General features: G+C 40.1%; 1 long non-coding RNA gene across 1 annotated transcript in view; it reads left to right on the plus strand.

Annotated features, from left to right (window-relative positions):
- Positions 1-8,908, plus strand: part of LOC121818571 (uncharacterized) — a 40,889-nt gene extending 31,981 nt beyond the window's left edge. Inside the window, exon 3 of the long non-coding RNA XR_006058540.2 lies at positions 8,748-8,908. This is a non-coding gene — a long non-coding RNA (uncharacterized LOC121818571). The remainder of the gene's footprint in view (positions 1-8,747) is intronic.
- The last annotated feature ends 3,295 nt before the right edge of the window (positions 8,909-12,203 follow it).

The raw sequence follows: 12,203 nt of genomic DNA on the forward strand, positions 1-12,203 counted from the left end.
CTGATTGCAGCAGGATGAATGACCCTCAGCTTTGCTCTTGTGATTAGAAAGTGAGCCTTCCCCCACCCCACACCCCTGGGGATCTGCAGAGACCCTTCCTTTGGGTTGTTCTTATGATAGGTAAGCCTGACTTGTGACTGCTGAAGAGTGACCCCCAGTCTGTTCCATGCTGTAACGTGTGGAAGGGGACATTCTGGTCCTGAGGAAAAAGAGACATTGTATTGATTTTCTTGATTTTAAATGGCAGTGTTAAGAGACTTAGAACTGGGATAAGAAAGAGCTTCTTGCCTCCAGGTATTCACTCATTCAGTGTTTACCATACATGGGCTTTTTGTCAGCTATTATTTCTGTTGTTAGGATGATAAGGATGACATGAGCCCAGGATCTCCCAAAGGAATAGGGAAGACTTTCAATGCAGCCTGGTTGATTCTCTGATAGAACAAAGGCCCATAGGAGTAGTGGGACCTCACCCAGCCTTGGAGTTAGAGGGCACTGCTGATGGCCAAAACTGGCTTATGAAGAGCCGAGTAAGAACTAGAAGGTGAGGAGAGGAGAAAAAAGATGTCAGGCAGTGGGGACGGCATGAGCCAAGCACTGGAGGTGAGTTTGGGACCAGCATGGATGACTAGGGGAAGTCTGAGGTCTTGTGCCCTGGACAACTTTAAGAAAAGGCTATGTCTAAACCACCGGGCTGTGCACATAGAACATGTGATGCCAAAGGCAGGGTGAGCCTCCTGTAATTTCACAAGGTCACTCTAGACTCAAGATTATGCTGAACATTTCCCCCTGACACACAAACTTTCAAATCACTTGGGATTCTCAGAAAGTTAGATGACAAGTTCAAGCACATCAGTCACTTGGTCGTAGCTTCAGCATCCAATGTACGGAGGAACCTGGTAGGCTATAGTCCCGGGGTTGCAAACAGTCAGACACAACTGAGCGACTTTGTTTTCGCTTTCAGCATCTTTGGTGTATACTGAATTTCCCTCAATGAAAGCAGAACTCTGCCTGCTTTTAGTCACTGCTTTCCCAGAAGAAGTGAGGGTGGGGTGCTGGAAATAAATGCTCTGGTTGTATCCTTCATTTATATAGAGCCATGAAGCACATTATATTCCCTGCTGGCCATTTCTTCATAAAAAAACACCTTTCCTCCTTCTGTGGTGTGTATTGGAGCCCATTAACTGGAGCAAGCCGTTCATAGCAAGCTTAAAATTTCTTCTTCTCTGCCCCTCTTCTCCACCCCTCTTGGCTTCTGAAAGCAAGGGCAGGTCACTTGCTTTTGCTGTGGACATTTGGATGAAATGTTCTGACAAATACACGTATGTGTGTACACAAAGGCGTGAAAACCCATTTTTCATTGGAAGTGTTTTGTTTTCCTTGTGTTTTTAACTTTAAATGGAGCTCACGCTCCCTTTTTAGGCTAGTCTTTCAGGCTGCTTTATTTCTCTGTGTGCATGCTTTCAAGGCGCAGAATAATAGCTTTTGTTTCAGAAGCATAGGACAAAGGGACCATGAATGCCAAAGGTCTGCATTATATCCATAACGGTAGATTTGGATGGCAAAGCAGAGGTTGGGGGACAGTGAGAACGAGCGTCTTCCATTGGCAAGCCTGAGTTCTTCTAGCAACACGGGCACAATGGGCCCGTGAACAGGGGCCCATAGAACAGGCTCTGTTGTCGAAGATGCCGACACACTCATTTACGTCCCATCCACACAATGGGCCCCACGCAGCAACCTTGCCCAACTCAGTGGCACCTGCTTCTCCAGGTGATTGTTATGAAACGAAAAGAACTTTGCTCCTGTGTATCCACTGAGGCTTGTGTGTTAGCATTTCTTTCTTTAAAAAAATTAAAATTTGTTTTCCCATTCTTTTCTTTGTTCCTCTTTCCAAAGTGAATGGACTAAAGTGAAGTTCAGCTTTGGTTCCAGAATCAGGAACTCCAGGGGACAACTTGAGATGGTTGGTATGAAAAGAAGAGAGCTGATGAAAGTAAAAAATTAAAGAAGCTCTTGGTTGCTGCATCTCTTTCATCCTAATATCATTGAGGAAGGGGAAAATGGCCATCTCAGGCTTAGACTCCATGAAGAGTGATGACTGCTAGGGGCTTGGGCTTCCTGGGTCAACACTAATAAATTGTTTATGGCTCAGGACAGGATCCAGCCAGAAGAGTTCTCTTCTACTTATTGAGGACCTAAGCCCACAACCTTCACTCTCTCCTCCTGGAGATATTCCATTGCTGTGGAGACAAGCTCAAATCCATGTCAGCACCAGTGTTTATGGAAATTCCAATGCCTTCAGGCTTACTTAAACTTGTTATTTCAAAATTTAATGGTTTATTTTAAAGTCTATACTTATAATCTGTTTTCTTTTAGTTTGTGTTCAGTTAGGCAGCGGTACAATGCCCTCCCCACCCCACCCCATGCTTTGAAATGAGTTTTTTTTTCCTGGAAGTTAACTCATTCAGGGACTTCTGGAGTCAGAGTGTCTAGGTTTGAATACCAGCCCCAACTCCCAATAGCCACGTACCTTAGACAAGATAGTTATCATAGTAGGGTCTTACTTTTCCTGCTAAATGGGGATAATCATAGTGTACCCTTGGACAGCAGGGAGATCAACCAGTCAATCTGAAAGGAAATCAATCCTGAATATCATTGGAAGGACTGATGCTGAAACTGAAGCTCTAATACTTTGGTCACCTAATGCAAAGAACTGATTCATTGGAAAAGACCCTGATGCTGGGAAAGATTCAAGGCAGGAAGAGAAGGGGATCACAGAGGATAAGATGGTTGGGTGGCATCACCAACTCAATGGACAGGATTTGAGCAAACTCCTCAAGATAGTGAAGGACAGGGAAGGCAGGCATGTCCATGGGGTTTCCAAGAGTCAGAAATACTTAGAGACTGAATAACAACAATAGTGTTTACTTAGGGGATAGTTGTGAGATCAAATATGAAACACTTTAAAAGTACCTGGACCAAGAGGGAAGTGGATGGAAGAGGGTAGGAGAGAGAGTTTGGGGTTGCAAACTGGTAGATATAGAATGGGAAAACAACAAGGACCTACCGTACAGTGCAGGAAAATGTTACTCAAGATCTTGCGATAAACCATAATGGAAAAGAATATGTATATGTCTATAACTGAATCACTTTGCTGTATAACAGTAATTAACACAACATTGTAATTCAACTATACTTCAATAAAAATAAATTTAAAAGTACCTGGCACCTAGTAAACCTCAATACTTTAATTGTAGTTAATGAGATCAGTTCAGTTCAGTTCAGTTCAGTTGTTCAGTCATGTCTGACTCTTTGTGACTCCATGGACTGCAGCACACTAGGCTTTTCTGTCCATCACCAACTCCTGGAGCTTACTCAAACTCATGTCCATCAAGTTGGTGATGCCATCCAACCATCTCATCCTTTGTCATCCCCTTCTTCTCCCACCTTCAATCTTTCCCAGCATCAGGGTCTTTTCCAGTGAGTCAGTTCTTTGCATCAGGTGGCCAAAGTATTGGAGTTTCAGCTTCAGCATCAGTCCTTCCAATGAATATTCAGGACTGATTTCCTTTAGGATTGACTGGTTTGGTCTCCTTGCAGTCTAAGGGACTCCCAAGAATCTTCTCCAACTCCACAGTTCAAAAGCATCAATTCTTCTGCACTCAGCTTTCTTTATAGTCCAACTCTCACATACACACGTGACTACTGGAAAAAAATAGCTTTGACTAGATGGACCTTTGTTGGCAAAGTAATGTCTTTGTTTTTTTGCATGCTGTCTAGATTGGTCATAGCTTTTCTTCTTATTGTGATTGATGGTTTTCCTTCATTCAAAACACTGTTCAGCTGCTTGTTCTTGTAGCCTTTCCTGTAACCAGGAAGGCTGGCTGTTTCCTTTCATGTCCTTGCTCTGCATCCCATATAGACTATACTAGTCCATCAGTACCTAAAATACTTATTTCATGACCAATTTTTTTCTGAACAGAAAAGGATTTCTCTTACCAATGAGCTGCCTTTCTCACTCCTGGTCAATACATTATTTTAATAACACAGCTTACGCTTGCTTGTTAAGCATTTCACTCCAGTCCATAATCAGACAGATTTGGCAGAGAAGTTAAAAAAAAAAATGTTAAACCAAATACCTAGCATCATAATGATTTACAAACATTCTTATTATGATAATTTTTTTTTTGCAAATTGTTTCTTTTGTTAAATCAATTTGAACATGGGGATTCTGGTTAAAGATAGAATTCCTGCCCATTCACCTCCCAAATGGAATGCATAATATTAATCTAGAAGAAGTGGATATGAATGTGTATTTATAAGACATATAAAAAGCTAGATATTAATTTTAATGAAACATCAAAGCAAACCATGAATTATAGCAAACACTATAGGTAAGCAAATTTCAAATACACTTAAATGGTGGAGCAGACAGGTAGGTGCGTGTGTGGGTGAGACTGGATTTGTGAGCTCTGTCAAAAATGGAAAAGAGGCCATTTGAAGGACAGGAGAAGTGAAAATGTACAGAGAGAGAAGGTTCCAAGAAAATTCACTCAAGTGAAGGTTTAGAGATGTGCCAGTTTTTCCTTGCGCCTGACTCAGGCTATGAGGATAGGTGATGTCACCAAAGTTAATCACCTGGAAATTTCTGGCTGTGATCCCCTTCTTACCTCTATTATTAAAACAGAATGAAAAAGATTGGAATAGGACTAAATGAAAGGTTTCAGCCACTTATAGGACCACCCCTGGGAGATCCTGGTGGATCCGAACAGCACGGTGGCAGAGATGCAAATAGACTTACCATTCCTTGTAGCACTTATCCCTTTGGAAAACTATTTATCCCTTTGGGCTTCCTATCTATCAGCTGAGAATATCAGCAGCAGCTGCCTTTTAGGATTGTTGAGAGGATGGCTGCAGAGCTCATAGCTCATTGTCTAACATGTAGGAAGGGCTCAACAAGTATCCATCATCACCATCATCATCATCTTTCTACTCCTTATCATCATCATTATTATCAAACAGAATAACTGAACTGATTGTAACCATCTCCATGACATCATGCCCTATATACCATTTAGTGGGTTCCTTCTAGACCCTGTTGACCCTCTCACCTGGCACTGTGTCATTCCCAACACCCTGTTGGTGGTAAACTTTTCTATCTCAAACCTTTCAAAATACTTCTTCTTTTAAATTCAATAAATTAGACTAATATTTTAAACTAAAATATTGTCATATAAATTCTGAAAAAAACTTGAGGCAATGAGTGTGGTCAGAAATGGACCTATGTGTCAGCTCTAGCCAACTGAACCATCCTTTATCCAAGAAAGGTTGATTAGTTGACGAGATATACATCGTCTCAGCTTCCAAATCGTAGAGGCCATCAAAGGTATCCTGATGTTAAAGATATCACTATTTTAATGATCCCTGCTGAAGGGTATTAAAAAAAAAAAAGCTGTGCTTTCAGACCTTAAGACTTATTGCTTGTATTTTCACAGCTTTCTTAAAGTAAAAAGGGGTGTTGTGGAAAATGATAAAATTTATCATTTATAGCGAAATATTAATGTAGCAGCAGGAGATTCGATGAGGCCATCTATCTATGAGCATTCAAACTTCAAAGGAAGCATAAACACGAAATTAATGGTTTGTCTAGTGTAAGAGACAAATAAATGCAAATGTGGGCTCATTAATATCAAGTGGATGACTTCTTGGTTTATGGGGTTTGGATTGATTTTGTCAAAGGCCAATAGATTTATTTTAAAAAGTCTTTGAAATTTAGCATCCATACACCCATTATTGAGAGAAATAAAACTCCCAGCACTCCCAGACGGCCTCTCTTCCTCCTCCTGCTCCCCCCTTCCTAGATGTTGCTTTACTGAGATAAAGTTCTTACATTAGGACTTACTTTCACACTGAAATATGTCCCTTGTAGGAACTGCTATAAACGTCAGCATTTTCCGCAGCATTAGTTTATGGGCAGAGTGAATTTTAATGGCATCATAATCTCGTGGCAATCAATTGCAGTGCTTAGAAAAAAAAGCTCTGGGGGTGTCCATTAAATGCGCTTTGCATCACTTTTAATGCTCCAAAATCTTGAAGTCTCTCACTGTCTTTCCCGTTTGTCTATAGGCAAACCAGTTTTTCTTTATTCTTCCTTGTTTTAGGATGAAATAGTTAAACATTGTCATTTACTGCTTAATTCTCTAATAAGGAGGGAAAAAAATCACGTATTCTCTTTCACTTGAGCAAGGTCATGATTCTGTTGGTTCTGATTCAAAATAGGGAATCAAAGCAAGAGTTCTGATGGGCTTTTTTTCTCTCTCTCCAGACTGTCAAATGCCTCTGCCATGGTCAAAAATCTAGCTTTTGTGGTTGTCAACTTATTTTGAGTGGAGTGGTACAGATAGTGTAAAGGGAACTCCTACACAGTGGCTTCTCGTCTTTCTGAGTTTATGCTCTCTGTCTATTCCATATCTACCTCCAACTCCAATGCGACTTCTGTATCTATTTCTATATATCACACATCTAAATATTGAGCACAGATAACATTTGGGTTATCACAATTATTTCAAGTGAGTTTTCCATTTCCTCTCTCTGTCCCCTCTCTTTTTTTTTTTTGCTGAGTTTTTCACCTTCAAGAGATGACGTGGATTTTTTTCTTGCTAACCATATTCTTAATCAGTTTGTGACACTTACTTACTTCAATCTCTCTGACCCTCTTGAGGATTTATGTGCACAATAAGCTAATTTTGGAAAAGAATGTGTTTAGGATTTGGTTCTGTAGTCAACTCTCCACAAAACTTAAAAGTGAGAGAAGTGGTATTACCCTTGAGTTAAATTATACAGTCAATACATGATGAACAAGGAGAAAGATATGCAAAGTAAACAGAAAGAGAAGTAGGCTCTAAGTATGATCCAACTCAGTGCATTCACCAATTAATGATGAACAGATGTGTCAACCTATGCTCAAGTACAGGTGTGGAGAAAAAACCCCACAGAAACAAATGTCACCATCCCTGTTCCAGCCCCATCCATGGGAGAAGAAATGATACAAGCAAAGGGTGGAAGAGACAATTTCTACAGTCAAATGGTTACATCAGGATACACAAGCTAGGGCGATTTGTGAAAGCCATATTTTGGAATATCTTGGCATCCCCAAATCCCCTTCTCTGAGAATCAGTCTCACCCACCTGCAAGTATGGGCTTGGTCAGAGTTGATTGACCCAGTGTGGAGCCTCTGACCCAAGTTCAGCTATTTGGAATTTGGCACCACAGATTTGGATGAGGATTCTAGATAGCCTCAACTGGCCTCTTGGATTGAGGACATAAAATTCAGTAGCCTTGAGGGGGTCATGTTTGGTCACTGCTTGCTCAAGCGGTAGAAACAAGTCAGCAGAAGGAAGGATGAGAAAGGGATACAGAGTGAGAAACAGAGACACTGGAGGAGAGAGAGATGTGACGGGGCAGGGCTTGAGATCTGAAGCTTTCCGGCTGTTAGCCCTAATGAAGCTAGGCTGTGCTATCTGCCTTAGGGATACCCTGATTCCTTATAGTGAGTTCCCCCTGGCTTGAGGGGAGAAAGTGGAAATTACGGGATGACCTCTCACTCATGACCTCACTTTTGGGCTACTGCCACACTGTGGTGTAAGAGTACCCAGTTAAGTAATATAGAGATGATAGCATATGATTTTAATTAAATAAGAAATGTTGGTTGAAGATGTTGCTAACAATGGAAGTATAAGGGAAGAAGAAAATGGCTGAGCCAACCCTTCTTCTGTTCCCTTGAATGAGTGCTTCATCAGTTACCATATGAGGTAAAAAGAATGAAAATCTAATCAAGTATGAAAGGAAGAGATGCAAAGACAAGTTCCAAATTCTAAAGACTATTAGAAATATGAATTGCATTCACGATCATTATCAAAAACCTTTACTCATGTTATACATTGACCTTGAGATATTAACCACAACTAAAAATCAGCAAAACGTAAAAGCAGATATTTAGAGCAGGAGGACAAGCCTCGATAATCTTTTCCAAAAGTAGTGATTTTCAACAATGTTTAAAGTTTGCAATATTTGATATGCTTCTTAACCATCTTAAATGAAAGTTAATAACAAAAAGTGATGAGAAGCATCTGAAATTTCTTCCGTAGGAGTGAATATGTGTGCTCAGTGTCCTCCTGGGGAAAATGGGAAGATCTGACTGTTTCTGCCTTGTTTCAAACCGAGGACTTTAATGTGTAGGCAAATGTGATAACAACTACCTACAATCTTTCCCCCAAATGGTGGTTTTTCTAAAGTAGATTTCAACAATGTTTAAGATTTGGAATATTTTATTTGTTTCTTAATCATTTCAAATTAAATAATAATAAAAAATGAGAAGCATCTGAAATTTCTTCCTTAGGAGTGAATACAAAAAGCTGAATATTGGGAAAACACTTCATTCTTCCTGCTTGGTAAAAAGTAGTTAATACAATATGGTGACAAACTAAAACATTCCTTTCCTTGGTAGCAAACGCTATTGAAGACGTGGAAAATCTTGCTGAAGATTTGACTAAACAAGTATTGAAAAAATCAGGCCATGTTGGATTTTTCTATGTAGTTCGATCAAAATGCACATTTTCTGCATATGACTCAGTTAATGGCATTTATGTCAGGAGACTGGTCCACGGATGTTCATAGTGTTTATCAAAATAGCCCCAAACTACAAACAATACCAAAGAATTAATAAATTGTGTTTTCATACCTGAAAACAGGGTTTGATCCCTGAATTGGGAAGATTCCCTGGAGAAGGAAATGACAACTTATTCCAGTATTCCTGCTGAAAAAATCACTTGGACAGAGGAGCCTGGAGGCTACAGGGGTCGCAAAGGGTCAGACATGACCGAGCAACTAACACTTCCACTTCAAAAAACAGGAACGGTAAGGAGTTCTACTTTCCCTAACCTCTCAGAAATTGTTCTACTGGAACAACCTCCAATAAAGAATGAGAAGGACTTCCTCGGTGGTTTAGCGGTTAAGACTCTGTGCTCCCAATACAGGAGGCACAGGTTCAGTCCCTGGTTGAGGAACTAAAATGGCGCATGATGTATATCACAGCCCCCACAAAAAAGAATAAGAGAGCCTATTTTCCCACAGCCTTGATGAAGTAATTCCCATTTTTTAAAAATTTTTTCTTTATGAAGATTAGTGAGAAGGTAGCTTGATGTTGCCTTTCTTTGTGAAGATTAATGAGAAGGTAGCTTGATGCCTTTCTTTGTGAAGATTAATGAGAAGGTAGCTTGATGTTGCCTTTCTTTGCCTTCCTTTGAGTGAGATAGATTTCATATGTTTAATATCTCTTTTCCAGTGAGACATCATTGGTCCAACTTCTGGGCTTACTTTGGTTTGGGACTGTTTTATCTTTTAATTTTTCTAAAAACTTCTTTGTGTATTTGGGAAATTAGCTCTTTGAAGTAAGAATTGTAAGTATTTCTTTTAGAGTGTCAGGGATCTTTTTGCTTATGAAAAGTTGTTTTACTTCATGTAACAAGTGACTAAACTTTTTAAATGGCTTCTGGATTTTGAGTCATAGTTAGAAGGGATCTTCCCTACTCCAGATGTATAAAGGAATTTATAAATGATTATATGATATTTACAAATGATTATAGTCATTAGCTAGAGCTTGTATGGTCTCATTTTTAAGATCCAAGTCTTTGATCCATTTAAATTTATTGTAGTGAGACCCTCTCCTAGATGGAAATATTTTCTGGAAATTTCCAAGATCCAAGAGCTCTTCTGCCCTCTCCATACTTCTGTTCTTCTGTGTGGTTCCTCTGCAACTTCCAACAGAGAGGCTCATGGTTCAGCTCTGCCTCTGACACCACTCACATACAAGTGAGGGCTTCCCAGGTGGCGCTGATGGTAAAGAACTCACCTGCCAATGCAAGAGACACAAGAGACATGGGTTCGATTCCTGGATGGGGACGATCCCCTGGAGTAGGAAATGGAAACCCACTCCAGCATCCTTGCCTGTAAAATTCCATGGACAGAGGAGGGCTACAGTTCATGGGGTCATAAAGAGTTGGACACAACTGAGCACCACACCACATGCAATTGGAATTGCCAAGTTTCTTCTGTCTCTTAGTTTTTCTAAAAATGTGTTTTATGAGTTTTTTCTTTCCCGTTTTCCTTATCGCTCCTTTTGGTCTCTAGGGAAAGATTTTGGAGCTAAACCATTGTCACATTTAACTCATAAACAAAACTGCTATGAAAGTGGTTTTAATGATTATACTCATACAAAAAAAATAAAAGAGAAGATGATAGAGATAGATAGATAGATAGACAGATGGATAGATTTTACAATATACCACTGGGGATAACACAGTGAACAAAAAAAAGTTGCCCCTCATTCTTAAGGGTGGAGATAGATGATATTCAACTGAATACATAATTTAATAGTACACATATATTTCAAACTCTCTGTTACTGGCCTTATAAACAATATCTCATATTTTGTACAAGCTACTCTCTGTTACTGTGACCTTTTCTTCTAGAAATGTGTGCATGTATATATGAAGTTAAAAGTATGCTCATTGCCACATTGCTAATAATAGCAAACATTTGGAAACCCTCTAAATATCCATCTGCTGGAGACTGGTTAGCTAAATTATGGCAGATCCATACAATGGAATAATCTGCAATCATTAAAAAAAATGGGGCAAATATATATGTAACCGTGTGGAATGACCTTTGAAACACATTGCTGATCAAAGCAAAAACGTCCAGAAAACATATGATGATTGCATTCTGATATCACATATATACATATTTATGCTTAGTGTTGTATATAAATATATGCAGTATAAGTATGCTTACACATATAGCATATATACAACATATATAGCACAATTTCATTTGTGTGTTAAAATGTATGTAAATTCTCTATTTCCATAGAGATTAGACAGAGGTTTGGAAAGATATGAAACAAATGATAAAAAGTAATTATCTGCAGGAAATGAGTGGGGTTGGGCTGGGGCACGGGAAGGACTGTTAAAGGCAGTAGTCAGCTCTGGGCCTGTTTAATCTCCTGTGCATTTCTCCTCCCGTCCTCTGCTTTGTCTTATATCTGGCAGTGCTTGAGGACAGCAGGTTGTGTTTGTTATTGGTGTTCAGCTGGGTACTAGCAGGAGGATAAAGGGCAGGAGGAAGGGAAAAGCTTAAATCAGCATTTTCCCCTCCTCTCTCCTTACCAGGTGATTTCTCTGGTGGCAGCTGTGCCTCCTTATGGGTCCCAGATCCCACTTCCCAAACGCCATGGCTTCGGCTTCAGTGGAGTGGCCCTGGTTCCTGGGTTCTGGCAGTATACCTCTTTTGATCCTATAGCCTAAGTGTGGCAATGGCTTGATGGGGTTGTTAATCTTTAAGTTGTCTCAGTCTTTAAGTCTGACATCTCAGAACTTTCTTTCATCACTGGTACAGCCAATTCTATGTATTGAATACCTTCATTCCGCCCCCCCCCCCCGCCATTTTCCTGCTTCTGTTTGATATAGGAATGTTTACTTTTAAAAATGTATGTACTTCAATTTTTGCTTTCTTTCTTGTGACTGGATTAATTGGATCAATCATAATCCTTGATCATAAAGTTTCATCATTGTTCCATGCATGGCTCTTTATCCGTTCATTCATAATAATGCAGGGAGCACCATGAACTGAACACAAATCTAGAATTCAACTGATAATTTGTAGGGCCATTCTGTAAATAACAGTTTGCATCTGCTAAACCCAAACTTCTAATCCTTCCCTCGCTCTCACTTCCTGAAGCCAGTTGAGACACATTTCACCAGTCAGTCAGTTTAGTCGCTCAGTCGTGTTTGACTCTGTGACCCCCATGGACTGCAGCATGCCAGGCTTTCCTGTCCATCTCCAACTCCCAGAACTTGCTGAAACTCATGTCCAGGGAGTTGGTGATGCCATCCAACCATCTCATCCTCTGTGGTCCCCTTCTCCTGACTTCTATCTCTCCCAGCATCAGGGTCTTGTCCAAAGAGTCAGTTCTCATTAGGTGACCAAAGTGTTGGAGCTTCAGCTTCAGCATCAGTCCTTCCAATGAATACTCAGGACTGATTTCCTTTAGGATTGACTGGTTTGATCTCCTTGCAATCCAAGGAACTCTCAAGAGTCTCTTCCAACCCCACAGTTCAAAAACATCAGTTCTTCAGTGCTCAGCCTTT

Source organism: Ovis aries, chromosome 1 (genome assembly GCF_016772045.2).
Source record: "Ovis aries strain OAR_USU_Benz2616 breed Rambouillet chromosome 1, ARS-UI_Ramb_v3.0, whole genome shotgun sequence".
In the NCBI taxonomy this organism is placed as follows: Eukaryota; Metazoa; Chordata; class Mammalia; order Artiodactyla; family Bovidae; genus Ovis; species Ovis aries.